Below are 15,348 nucleotides of genomic sequence, written 5' to 3' on the forward strand. Positions count from 1 at the left end.
AACTGGGTTAGGACAAAACACAGAGACCAGGTGGATTACTTTCTGCTAGACAATGTGTCAGCAAGGCGTTCTCCACTTCAGCAGCTGGGCAGTTTCATTTATACATTGGAGATACCAATCTTGGCTATGTGTATTTCAGTGAGATAAAGGCACATAAGAATTAGTAAGATACAATTCTATTTTGCTTGTATTCAATTAAAAGCAGAAAGTGAATGCAACTGAGAATACACGAATATAATTAATTTTTCTTCCACAGTGGGATACAAAATGTAAACTGTTCAGCCTGTCAGAGGTATGCGCTCTTCCGAGTGCCATTCCGTTTCGCTGCATCATCACTCCATGAGTGATTTTTCATCTGTTTGTCACACGATTTTTGGCCACAGTTTTCAAGCAAATGTTATGAAATTTTTTGTTTATGTAGGTGACCAGCCAAGGACAGCATCGCATAATTTTGGTGAATATCCGAATCCGGATCTAGATACTAGAATTTTTTTTTTTAGCGATTCGTCACCATTGAGAGACAGCACCAAAAATGATATATAGCACAATATCTCAAAAGGTTATGGATGGATGCTCATGACACTTGGTGGCCAGGTTGGGAGTGCCACTAGGAAGAATTGATTCGATTTTGGTGAAGATCCAAGTCTGGATCTGGATCTGAGAATTGTTTAATTCTTAAGTGATTCTTCACCATTGAGAGATAGGGCTAAAAACGATATTGCATGATATCTCAAAAAGTTATGGATGGAATCGAATGAAACTTCATGGGTAGGTTGGCTGTGTGACAAGGCGGAATTAATTCAATTTCGATGAAGATTCGAGTCTGGATCTGAGAATTTTTGAAAAGTGATTCTTCACCATTGAAAGATGGTGCCAAAAACTATGTATAGCATGATGTCTCAAAAAGTTGTGGACGAGTTGGTTAGGAGACAAGAACAAGCCAATTCGATTTTGGTTCAGGTCAGGATTCAGATCCGACCCATCAGTGGGATACAAAATGTTCACTGTCAGCCTGGCATTGGTATGTGTCCTACCACGTGCCGTTCCTTTCCCCAAGTGTCACTCTATGAGCGATTTTTAATTGTCTGCTTGTTTGTTTGTCTGCGCAGAATGCGAGTATGGTTTTTGCCTGCAACCGCTTGTTGGATTGACACAAAATTTTCAGCAAAGGAGCGACTACTCATGTACAATGTTTTAATGAGCCTCAGCAAAGTATACAAAAAAAAAAACATGAAAATTATGGTCATATGTTACGTGGTGTGGTCGCCATGTTGGAAAAAAGGAAAACGTTTGGACCTCTGTATCTCCAAAACCACACCATGGAAAAAATTGAAACTTGGCACCTGTCAAGTACTCTGCATTGGGGAATAAGTGTGATTTTTCTTATGGTTTCATCGGTACCTTCGTTATGACATCATAAATGCAAATGCAGAATCAGGATGAAATCTTTTGAGGGTCATTTAGGGATAAATTGGTCAACAGAAGATAAATTTGATGGCATCATCGATCACGTGGTTCGGTAGCCTTTTTTAATTCTTTTTTTAAACCCTAAAACAATATTATTCTCAAATGGCTGAACAGAATGAGGCAAAACTTTACAGGCGTGATCACCTATCCATGAGGAACAAAACGTTCTCACCCCGATGATGTCATAGGTCACATGGTTTGGCAGCCATATTGGATTTACCCTGAAACCTCTTTAAAAATCTTCTTTTCCAGAACAGCTGGAGAGATTGAGGGGCAACTTCATACACATTCCCCAAATCTTGAGGACACCAGGGTGTTCTCAAATAATTAATAAGTCACATGGTCGCACAGTCATATTGGATTGAATGAAAATCTTTTTAAAATATCTTCTCTTGAATCGCTTCATCGAACAACGTGAAACTTTACTATTATGATCTAGTTGTGTTGGGGAATGTAAGTTTTAGATTTCAACGTAATCGGATGCATGGTCTCGCAGCCAGAATATATATTTATAATATATATTTATATATACTTTTTTAATTCTGCATTATTTTTGACTTTTTTAAATGAGGCTCACTTGGCTGCGCTTGGATGGGTTTGTGGGTGGAGGAGTAGCAGCTGAAACCCGAATCCTATCCAGGTTCCTCCTGATGACTCCATCTTTGGTTTTTGCTTGTTCCTGTTCCTTCTGACAACCCCAATGCAGCACTGCACCTCCAGTAGTTGGTCTTCCATTTGATTTTAATCCCATTCTGAATTCAGTTGAATAACAATAAACATCATAGGTCAGGGTCAAGTGTCCGATCAAAGCGGGGTTGCATCAAAGCAGGATGTCTTGTTACCCGTTCATCACTGCCAGCAGTTATTAAGTGGCAGTTCTGGTTATGTCTATTATTAATTACTAGTGCATGCCCGTAGATGCGTGGCCGTATGTGCAAACCCTCCACCCCCCCCCCCCCGCGCGTAAAAAAACTCAAACCGAGTGCCAGAAACAACAACCACACAAGCCGTTCCTTCGCTTTCACATGCCCGTATGTGCGTGGCTGTACGTGCAAAACAATATATATATATATATACTTTAAAACCGCTTGCCAAAAACAACTACACAGGCCGTTCCTTCGCTCTCGCGTGGGCGTACGTGCCTGGCCGTACATGCGTGTCCGTACGTGCATGGCCGTACGTGCGTGCCCGTATGTGTGTGGCCGTACATACAAAAAAAAAACTCAAACCGCGTGCCAGAAACAAACACAAAGGCCGTTCCTTCGCTTTCGCGTGCCCATATGTGCTGGCCGTACATGCAAAAAAAGAAAACTTTCAAACAAACACACAGGCCATTCCTTCGCTCTCATAAACGACGACTGGATTGGGGCATTGTGTTTATCTATAAATGCGGAAAAGAAATTGAGAAATTATTAGAATACATTGTCATCACTATCCAAAAGAAGTGCGTGCCCGTACGGAATGTTCACATCATTCCACGAATTATCGCTTGCATTGAAGTAACAACTGCTGTGATACTTACACACAGAGTTAATTAAAATCAAGTCTACCTCCCTGTCATTGCTTGCCATGACATTCGCTGCCATTTACCATTGGCACTCCTACCCCACGGTAACTAAGGCACCGATCAATCCCCATCGTAACCAGCACGGCACGTGACGTCATCGTCATCATCGGCCGGCCGTGGACCGGCCTACGCAGCCACGCCCACGCAGCAACGTGTCCTGTGATTGGTAACTAAATGGCGCATCGGCCACGCCTACGCAGCACGTGTCCTGCCATTGGTTGGTAAATAAATGGCCATAACTTGGGAATCACTTGTCCGATTAATATCAAATCTTGAAAAAGGCACATCCTCAGGTCCCCAGCAATATAGCTGGCAAGTTTCAATTAGATCGGACCAGTGGTTGTCGGGAAACAGCGATCAGACACACACACACACACACACACACACACACACACACACACACACACACACACACACACACACACACACACACACATTGCTGGAATTATAGAGACTAGTATGTGCCCGTAAAAAAAAAAAATAATAATAATAATAATAATAAATAAATAAAGAAACCACACAGGCCGTTTCTTCGCTCTCACGTGCCCGTACGTGCGTGACCCAGAAGTTCGATATTATTCGCAGTCACGATTATTCGCAATTTATTTTTAATACCCAATTATTCAATTCGCGCCAACGTATTTTACCTTTTCGCAATGTCGTGGCAAGGAAAAACAAAAAGAGAAAAGAGAGAAAAATTTTACTTCCTGGTTCGGAGCATACCAGCACTCTGATGTTCCCGAAATTTATACACCGTCTCATATGAAAACGATCATAACTTGGGCCATTGTGTTTATCTATAAATGCGTATAAGAAATCGAGAAATTATTAGAATACACGAAGTAATCACTCTCCGGACGCCCGTACGTTGTAACCCGTAATGGGGAACGTGGCTGAGCTTCCCTTCCCCATCGGCCACGCCCACGCAACAACGTGTCTTGCCATTGGTTTGGTAAATAAATGGCCATAACTTGGGAAGCACTTGTCCGATTAATATCAAACCTTGAAAAGGCACATACTCAGGTCCCTAGCAATATATCTGGCAAGTTTCAATTAGATCGGACCAGAGGCTGTCGAGAAACGGCGGTCACACACACACACACACACACACACACACACACACACACACACACACACACACACACACACACACACACACACACACATTGCTGGAATTATAGATCGATGAAATGAGGTCAATGAGATGATAAATGAAGGGGTTGAATGCAGACTGCAGAGCAATGAGTAAGGAAACCCGTCGTTGTGAATCGTTTTTACCACCAAGTTGAGATGTATTTCGTTGGCAAGCATGTTGACTGGAGCTGAATTCCTTAACACTTCCAAAGGCCACAGCGTTTTGACAATTGGAAACAAAAAGTTGTGCACTTTTTTTGGTAAATTATTTTTGGAACAATTTTTCTTCAATAAATAAATAATAAAAATCGTCTCCATGTACATTGTACACACCTTTATCTCGTTAGCACCTCTTCATAAACAACATCGCTGAGGAAACGGCGCTTCTTCTTTGTTTCCTCGTCCAGGGCAAGAATACAGAGGCTTTTAATGGCCAATTATTCAATTAGCGCCAACGTATTTTGCCTTTTCGAGAGGAGAGGAGAGGAGAGGAGAGGAGAGGAGAGGAAAAACCCGTAATGGCGAACGCGGCTGAGTTTCTCTTCACCATCGACCACGGCTACGCAGCAACGCTTCCTGTCATTGGTTGATATAAAATGGCCGCATCAACGGCTCCTGTCATTGGTTGGTAAATAAATGGCCATAACTTGGGAACCCCTTGTCCGATTAATATCAAACCTTGAAAAGGCACATCCTCAGGTCCCCAGCAATATATCTGGCAAGTTTCAATTAGATCGGACCAGCAGTTGTCGAGAAACGGCAGTCACACACACACACACACACACACACACACACACACACACACACACACACACACACACACAGATTGCTGGAATTATAGATAGATGTAACACACCAGTACACAAACACCACACAAAATACACTACACAAAACTTCACAAACACCACAATAAACAAGTCCTGGCGAGCGTCTGCAATCTCTGATTGGTCTTTCTTGTTTATGCTTTTGCTTATCATGGTAAAATATGTGTATTTTATTTATCAGGCGCCTTCACGATGTGTACTTATTCCTTGTACACAAGTTTGCACCCCCGTATCCCCCACATCATTCCTATGTGTCCATTGATCGCTAGGTTTGTACCATTTCTGATAGCATCTCGTGTACCCTTTTCCCTGTACTTTTCTTTACAAATAAACCCTTTTAAAATATAAGAAAACGTGTTTGAGCCATCTGCTTCTCATGCGTATGCTGTCAATGTTGGCTCAATTGGGTGACCTTGGGGAACGGTAAAGAATAATATCTGAACACAGTGCAGTAGGAGACCATTTGCCCATTTCCCAGGACGAAAGGTCTCAGTGCCGAGGTATTATTAGGAGGAAACAGTTGCCTGCAAGTAAGAGGGTTGGGTTAGGAAGGATAAATGTGGGTAATAAAGATCACGGGTCAGGATGGAGGATGATAAGAGATGGTGGTGCACTGCCCGCTTGAACTCCTCGCAGGAATATTAGTAGTTTGATTGAACAGTCTCAGGAAGGCGGTTGCACAAATGAGAGAAAAGAGGAACAAAAGAGTTGAGGTGAGCCTGGATTTGAGAGTTTAACTCAGAGGAGGTTGCTGGAAGAATGCATGCATCCTGGATTTCTGGGGAGAGTCAGAGAGCTGAAAGAGCATGTGATGGAGTGAAACCACAGAAGAGGCAGGTGAAAAAAAAAAAAAAACACAAGACAGACCACCAACATGTCGGCGATGGAAGATCAACAAGCCCTGTGCTTCATGTCGTAGTGGGAGATGCCAATAATTTCATCGACATTGTGTTTCTTTCAAAGCATACGACCATGCTTTTAAATATGACTTTTTTGTTGCTGAAGGTGAGCAACACCCTTTGAAAGGGACACAAAACCTTCAACCATGAAACCCTTTTCGCATTTGCGTCAAACCCAAAGGGAATGTAACACAGAGACATTGCTTACAACAATGTGTTCCCTTACAAAAAAATTCAATGTAGGAGGTGGTTATTAGGCCCATCAAAGCCTGCGCTATGGTTGCCAACATATGGTTGTTTGTCCATGTGCTATCGTTTTGTAAGTGTTGGCGTCAAGAAAAGAAGCAGCAGGTTCAGTTTTTAAGTCTTTGGTATGCCTCAACTGGGGTACGATCCGCCGACCTCTCAGACTCAGAGGGGAGGCTCCAAACAATTATGCCGAGTCTGCTATTGTTCTAACCATACAGCAAGGAATTGGTCGCGAAGGAACGCAGGAGTGTCCTGGGCGATGGAGACCAAAGTCTTTGGGTTGGTTGCGAAGAGGGCAGTGTGGAGGACGAACCTTCATCTCGGAATCCGACAAAAATATTTATCCGCCCACCCTGAAATCCCCTCCATTACCCTCCACGAACGTTATCCTCCTCTCTCTCTCTCCCTCTGGGCAAGGACACCCTCCCTCCTCCCACCCACACACGTGGGTCGGATTCCAAGATGCAAAAATCGACTGGATAGCCTTTTGTGTACACAGGCCAAGACATGAATACCACGATGAGTTTAATGACGTTTACAAATCCCTTGCTATTTGCAAGACACACAAATGGCTATCCAGTAGGACCTCTCGTTTTCCTACAGCAGCAAGTTCTCTGAATGCCACCACCGTTCATGGTAACTGACCACACATTTGAAATGTCAGGAACGAAGCAAACGTCATGACATTTCCTCCAGCTTTACCAAGACGGCTACAGAGCATGCGGATTGCAGGCCAAAGCGAGAAACACAAGCATAAGGGAGAGATCGACACTCTCTCATCTGGGAACCTGCACAGGATGTGGAGTGTTGGGATATACCATAGTTCTGCCCTTACATCTGGTGTGTGTCTAAGCATATGTAGTGCTATCCGCTACGGATGGTTATTTTGGCAATGAGGTGATACTTAACGCAAACACAAACCCAACCCTTCTTTCCACGTTTCCCTTCCCTTGTAAGGAATGACTACGACAATGTGAGGCTTTAATCTCAACTTTTTGATTATTCCAAAGCTTGTTCCGTCAACTGCTTGCTGGTGAGCACTTCATGAAAGGGAGCATGTCATGGTGATGTGGTTCCAAAATGGAGAAATTCTGAAGATTACAAGTTTGAAAACTTTGATTAATGTGAGGACCGAATGAATGGGAAATTTAGGATGTGTGCATGCATATATCGCAGCATGAAATGCGTCATTGCTGCCAAGATCACATGTCGTTTTATTCTTGCCCGACTGATTACATGGCTTAAATGGTTATTTTGAACATTTTGAAGAATTACAAATACTGCATCCCACCTTTTTCCAATAAGTATGGTTGGAATAAATATATATATATATATATATATATATATATATATATATATATATATATATATATATATATATATATATATATATATATATACATATACATATACATATACATATACATATACATATACATATACATATACATATATATATATATATATATACATATCAGCAGTGGTCTTCCCAAGATCAAGTTCTGATCATGTTATTGAAGCAGTTTTGTGGCAAGGATCAATATAGTGAGCGGTTTTCCGTTAACTTCTTAGGGATCAATAGTCAGAGCAGGGAATGTAGAATTCATTCATGATGCCAGCAACAATTGCCAATACTTGAGAAAAAAACACCATGAGCAAACTTGGCACTCAGCTTAACTTCTTTCCGATGGCCCAGGTACTCATTGATGCAACACCCTGCCTTTGAAATCTCAGGATAACAGTTTACAGTTGTGTTGGAATCAAAACCATACTCAACTTTTCAAAGGTGAAAAGGTGAGTGCATTCTCTTTGAATATATCATATAGGGATGGCACAGGGGGAAAAAAATGGCTGCCCCATCAAATGTGGACAAAATGATATGCTGAAAAGCTACGATAGAATGAAGTCATAAACCTTTCAAAGCCATACCTTTTATTCTCAAAAGTTTTCATAACTCACAAAAATGAAAAAGACGACAGAGCACATCAGTAAAGTACCAAATCAAAAGATCGCAAAATCGCCAAATTGTTCATCCACAGAATTGTTGATAAATATCACCCAGCTGAGCACAATAATGGCTGAAGCAATTACAATGATTCCAACAGAAGGAAGTGACATTGTCTCTTTGGTATTGCACCAGGACATAAAACAATTTTTTTTAAATCAGATTTAAAAAATAATACAACCACAAACTGTTGAACGCTATTTACACATGTGCAGTAATAATCTCTCCTGAAAAACTCACTGTCTGCTGTAAAGTCTTTGTCGTGGATTCGCTGATGGATTTAATCAAAAGACAGCATGTCGTACTGTACTTCACAAACATTCTGCTATATTCACCCGATCATTTGCCAAAGGTCATCTTCCATCTGCTTGGAAGTCAGCTGACATCACCTTTGTCAACCAAACTTCTTATTCTTATTTAACAGCCACAATTATTCCCACGTTCTTGCGGGGTTGGCTGGGAGGAAGTTTGGCTCAAATCTTTCACGAACTGGCGAACCAGGCCTGACGTTCGACGAAGGTTATGGCAGGAAATTGTAATTTGACGAGGTTGCAGGCAAAAGACTGTGGGAGCTATAATATCCACCAACTAATGCCAGCAGACCGGAAGCCCAGTTTCATGATGGCACACACCCAACCTGTGAAAGTATTGGAGGACAGTTTATAGCTAGGCTGATATTCTAACTCAGGCTGGACATCTTAGAGGTAAATGTGCGTACCTCGAGGCTATCCTAACATCCATCTTGATCCACCATCTTTGCTACTTTTATATAGCGCTCGAGAAAAAAAAATCACTTCCATGTCAGTGTGAAGCTTTGTTTGTATTATTATGTTTGTATATCATAAATGTTTGTATTATTCTCACTCACATTTCATCACCGTAATGCATATTGTTAAGTTGTTTCAACTTTATGTATCAGTTTTTCATCATTCAGAATGATTCGTGAGAATACAGTCAAAATGATTAGTTACATTACTTATCTGCATACAGTGGCCGACAAAGGTATTCATCCCCCTCCAAAGTTTTCATATTTTGATGCCACCTGAGCATATTTCATGGTGCTTTCAAATCAAACTTAACATATGAGTCTTCACAAACTACTCCAAAGTGATAAAGCGAAAAAATTCAGATAAAATGTGGATAAGTTAAATTAACAGAGAAAAATCAGATGATCCTCAGTTTCATCAGTATTCAAACCCTTTGCCTTATTAACCCCAAATCACTTCCGAAGCAAATTATTTGATTGAAAGGTTACAAAATAAGTGTCATAGGTTTCACCTCCATGTAATCAGTGGTTTAACTTAAATATTAAGCTCCCACACTTATCTAAGGAGTTTTAAGGTGCAACTCACTTCGTCAACCAAAAAGTCAAACATGAAGACCAAGGAGCTTTCCAAAGAAGTTAGACATAAAATGATGGAGAAGCACCGTTCAGGAGAGGGTTATAAGAACATTTCAAAGTTACTCATTATCCCTTTGAGTTGGTGAGATCCATCATTAAGAAGGGAAGACGTATCATATCACCCAGACTCTACCCAGATCAGGTCACGCATCCAAACTCAGCAGCCAGGCAAGCACAAAACTGGTTCAGGATGTCGCTGCAAATCCAACAGACATTGAATTATCTGCAAGGCTCTATGCCTGAGATGAGGGGCAGTGTTCATCAATCAACAATCTCCCACCAATTTGCAGGTATTCGTGACATGGCACCTCACCGTTCATGCACGTGATAGACAGCCATTATCCCAATGGAGACTCATTCTATGCCCTTTCCATCAAGACACATTGGCTTGGAAATACACAATTTATTTACACATTTTATTTTGGTCATCATTTTCACATTGGACTTGCAGGACATTCACACCACAAGCTTTTTCTGGACAGTTCATTATGATGGTCAAACATAGCTGTGGTCTTGGATCCTGATGAAAGTTGGTCAGAGATCCTGATCAGAGTTGGTGAGATCCTGCTCGCAGTTGGGGAGAGATCCTGCTGGCAGTTGGTGATAGATCCTGCTGGCAGTTGGTGAGAGATCCTGCTGGCAAGTGGGGAGAGATCCTGCTGGCAAGTGGGGAGAGATCCTGCTGACAGTTGGTGAGAGATCCTGCTGGAAGTTGGTGAGAGATCCTGATCACAGTCGGTCAGAGATCTGGATCGGTGTTGGTGAGAGATACTGCTGATGGTATGTGACAGCTCCTGATGGTTGGGGACAGCAGCGACGGCAGTTGGTGACAGTTGGACTGTTCCTGCTGGTTCTGGTCGGCACATGGCTCTTGGCAGACCTCTTGGCGTACCTGGTTCTTGGTGTGCCTGGTTCTTGGCGTGCCTGGTTCTTGGCGTGCCTGGTTCTTGGCGTGCTTGGTTCTTGGCGTTCTTGATTCCTGGGGGTGATGACGCGACATTGATTGGTGTTTGAGCCTGTTTGCGGGTGGGTGCACGGCGAGGCAGGGCTCTGACAGTGGAAACGACCCTCCCTCCCAGAGTATATTGCTACGTGTGGTAAGGCGTCGCTCTCCTTCCCCCTTCCTCGCTTTCCCCTTCCCTCTATCTCCTTCCTTTATTTTGCAGGAAGATGCATCCAACAAAAGAAGAAAATGTACAAGAAGCGAACTTGACAAAAAACGACTTGTGAAGCTGCATCTAGAGCAGCCTCAACTCCTCAACAGCAAGAAGCAAGACAAGAAACAAATGCGGCAGCAATGGCTGCATCCAGAGCAGCCTTAACTCCTCAATAACAAGAAAGATGACGAGAGGCAAATACTGCAACAAAAGCTGCATTCAGAGCAGCCTTAACTCCTCAAGAGAAAGAAAGAAGATGAGGGGCAAACGCAACAAGAATGGCTACATCCAGGAAACAGCCCTGGAGGGGAAAAGAAAAATCTGCATTCTCCTTCAATCCAACCTTGGATTGTGCTTCTGATCCATTTGTTTCTATTGGTTCAATGTCGATGACTTGCAGGCACTGTGATGTGATGAAATGGACAGGAGAAACTTCAGGGATATGCTGCAATGGTGGCAAGGTTCAGCTGACCCAAATTAATGCTCCTCCTGAACCTCTTCATACATTGTTGACAGTCAACACTCCAAATGCAAGTCATTTCCAAAGCAACATCAGAAGATACAACTCGTGTTTCAACATGACATCTTTCGGCACCACAAAAGAGATCAGAGAATCTTGCTACCTGCCCACATTTAAAGTGCAGGGACAGGTTTATCATCAGATTGGCAGTCTACAGCCACGACCAAATGAAGAGCCAAAATTCCTACAGATCTACTTCATTGGTGACAATACAAAGCAGGCTGAACAGCACTGCAATAATGTCATTCAAACGAAGTTGGAAGTGGTGTTGCAGTTGCAAGATATGCTCCACAAGGAAAACCACTAAGTTCAGAGTCTCAAATGTGCCATGGAGTAGATGACACCTGAGTACCAAATTGTCATTTATTCAGACAAAACTCCAGCTGGGGAGCATGAGCGGTGCACCCTTCAATGCACCCTCCACATCAGAAGTGGCTGTCATCCGAGCTGGTGAACATCATGGCGATCGAGATATTGTGCTGCAACTCAAAAACAACTCCCTCTCGAGAATTGTTGAGACGCACCCATCATATGAAGCACTTCAGTATCCACAAATTTTCTGGCAGGGTGATGATGGATATGATATTAAACTGCAACAAACATACCCAGCAACAGGACTGCCAAGTGAAAATAACATTTCTGCCAGGGACTTTTATGCCAACAGGATTATGCTGAGAGCTGGTAATTTCAATCATATCTTGCATTGCAAAGATCTCTTCCACCAATTTGCTGTGGACATGCATGCCAAAATTGAGGCAGAAAGACTGAGATTCATTCGAAAGAAACAAAAAGAAACTTCGAGTCGAAAACTTGGATCACCTTAGGGATGCCATGAACAATAATGGAAATGCTGCCAATATTGGCCAATTGGTCATCTTGTCTTCCAGTTTCAGAGGTGGTTCCTGTTACATGCATGAGCACACTCAGGATGCCCTGACATATGTGCGAAACTATGGCCATCCTGATCTCTTCATCACCTTCACCTGCAAACCAGCTTGGGAGGAAGTGGCTAATGAACTGATGCAAGGCCAAAGACCACAGCATTGCCATGATTTGCTGGCAAGAGTATTCCGACAAAAAATGAAGACATTGATGAATGTCATCACCAAGGGAAAGATTTTTGGAGCCATTAAGTGCTACATGTACACAGTTGAGTGGCAAAAGCGTGGTCTGCCACATGCCCACATTCTGACTTGTCTTCAAGATGAACTTCATGTGCACAGAGTGGATGACTTCATTAGTGATAAACTTCCAGACCCAGTAATTGATCCACTTCTGTTCAGCACTGTCAAAACACAGATGGTGCATGGTCCCTGTGGAAGCATCAATCCAAATCACCATGCATGAAAGATAACAAATGCACAAAAAGGTTCGCACGATATCTTCTGAAAGAGACACTGACTGGACAAGATGGATACCCACTGTATCGTCGGAGAGAACCAGAAGGTGGTGGATTCATAACAACCATCAGAGTTTGTGGTTGTGAGATTGAAGTTGACAACAGGTGGATTGTTCCATACTGTCCACTCCTCACACGGCTATTCAATGCACACATCAATGTTGAGTGCTGCCACTATGTGAAATCCATAAAATGTGTGTGCAAGTATGTCAACAAAGGATCTGACATGGCTGTATTTGGCCTGACAATGGATGGGACTGTGCATGGTAAGGTTCGGCAATACGGAATGGGAAGATACATTAGCAGCAATGAAGCAATCGGGAGCATCCTGAACTTCCCAATTCATGAGTGACACCCCACTGTGGTTCATCTCAGTGTGCACCTTTGAGAATGGCCAGTGTACTTCACCGAGGAGAATGTATGAGCGCGCCCAAGTCCCACAAGACACAACTCTCACTGCTTTCTTCAATCTCTGCCAGGATTATTAATTTGCTAAGACACTGTTGTGTCATCAGATACCCAAGTACTACACATGGAATGTTGGCAGCAAGAAGTGAGTTTTCCACAGAGCAGGACAAACTGTACCAGACCAGTCAGACATCAAAGCCAGTGATGCACTTAGCCGTGTGTACACTGTCCATCCGAATAATTTTGAATGCTTTCACCTAAGACTGCTTTTGCATGAGGTCAAAAGTCCACCATCTTCTGAGGACTTGCAAACAGTGGATGCCACAATCTGTGAAACTTACAAACAGGCTTGCCAGCTCAGAGGATTCCTGGAGGATGATAAACACTGGAACAGCACATTGGAGGAGGCAACTGAAATTCGATCACCATGGATGCTGCGAAACCTATTTGCCATCATGTTGCAGACATGTGCCATGTCAAATCCTCAACAACTATGGGACAACCACAAGGAGAATCTGGCAGAGGACATTTTGCATCATGCACAAGTGCAAAATCCTAACCTGGAACTGGACTGCAGTGATGCCATCTTTAATCAAGCTCTCATTATTATTGAAGACAAGATCAAGGCTTTGGGTGGCTCTGACCTCAAAACTTTTGGCCTTCCTGACCCTCAACGACACAATGACAATGAGCTCACAAATGAAATTTTGAGAGAGACCGACTACAACATGGAACAGCTTGCTGAATACATTCAGGAGAATGAGCCATGTCTGGTTCCAGACCAAAGAGAAGCTTTCAATAAGATTGCACAAGCAGTTTTCAATGGGAGTGGTGGCACTTTCTTTCTGGATGCTCCCGATGGAACTGGTAAAACTTTTCTCATCAATCTTCTTTTGGCAAAAATCCAGCAAAGAAACATGATTGCCCTTGCAGTGACATCATCGGCATTGCTGCCACACTGTTGACAGGAGGAAAAACAGCTCACTCAGTCTTCAAGTTACCCTTAAATCTGGCAAGTATAGAAGCACCAACCTGCAACATTGGCAGGGGTACTGGCAAAACTAAGCTCCTGCAGGAGTGGTGGCTCATTATCTGGGATGAATGTACAATGTCTCACAAAGCTGCCTAAGAGGCTCTTGATCACACCATGCAAGATATTTGACATGCTGACAGAAGAATGAATGGAGTGACTGGTGTTGGCTGGGGATTTTCGACAGATGCTGCCAGTCATTCTGCATGGAACCAAAGCTGATGAACTGCAGGCCTGCCTCAAGGCCTTATACATTTGGAACAACATTCAGTGACTCAGCCTAATGACAAACATGCGAGTGCTTCTAACAGATGATTCATCTGCTGTGGAGTTTGCTGCAAGCCTGATCAAACTGGGAAATGGAGCAATGGCATCTGAAAATCAAGATGGAACTATCTCAATGAACAACATTGGGAAAACAGTTGCAACACTTCAACAACTACAAGATGCAGTATTTCCAAATGTTGCACACAACTTCCATGACCACAAGTGGCTATGCCAAAGAACCATCTGGGCACCAAAAAATGATGCCACCAATTCCACAAACAGAGGCCTTCTTACACAGTTAACTGACACTATGCAAACGTACAAGTCGCTTGACACTGTACCAGACACAAATTAAGCAGTACACTACCCCACATCATTTCTTAACTCTCTGGAACGACCAGGTGTGCCTCCTCACAATCTGGAGCTTAAGATTGGTGCACCCATTATGATTCTCAGGAATCTGGACCACCAACACTCTGCAATGGAACACATTTGGCTGTCAAGAAGCTTATGCCACATGTCATTGAAGAGGAAATTATGACTGGCCATGCAGCAGGACAGGATGTCTTCATTTCACGCATTGAAATCACCCCTCTGACTTGCCATTTAAATTTAGAAGGCTCCAGTTCCCTGTCCACCTCAGTTTTGCCATGAGCATCAAGAAGGCACAAGGACAATCACTCAAAATTGTTGGCCCCAACCTGCAAAGCCCATGCTTTTCTCATGGCCAACTCTACGTTGGTTGTTCCAGAGTTTACAATGGCAAAAACCTTTTCATCTTGGCTCCACATGGAGAAACATGCAACATTGTCTATCCTAAAGCACTGCAAGGATTGAAAAAAAAAGTCAAATGGCAAACACTGTGATAAAATGTGATGTGAACCCATCAGTGCTGAAGAATAACAAACAATGCTGGAGAAGAAAGGCAGAAAGAGGAAAGAGAAGAAAGGCAGAAAGAGGAGAAACAAGAAAGGCAGAAAGAAGATAAAGAAGAAAGGCAGAAAGAGGAAAGAGAAGAAA

General features: G+C 42.8%; 1 long non-coding RNA gene and 1 pseudogene across 4 annotated transcripts in view; one reads left to right on the forward strand and one right to left on the reverse strand.

The window, feature by feature from the left end:
* Positions 1-15,348, reverse strand: part of LOC147022253 (uncharacterized) — a 136,375-nt gene that overhangs the window by 8,275 nt on the left and 112,752 nt on the right. The window lies entirely within an intron of this gene.
* Positions 11,617-13,439, forward strand: LOC147022254 (uncharacterized; annotated as a pseudogene).

This window comes from Eptatretus burgeri, chromosome 8 (assembly GCF_056783735.1).
Source record: "Eptatretus burgeri isolate ZD-2024b chromosome 8, Ebu_testis_v1, whole genome shotgun sequence".
Taxonomy (NCBI): Eukaryota; Metazoa; Chordata; class Myxini; order Myxiniformes; family Myxinidae; genus Eptatretus; species Eptatretus burgeri.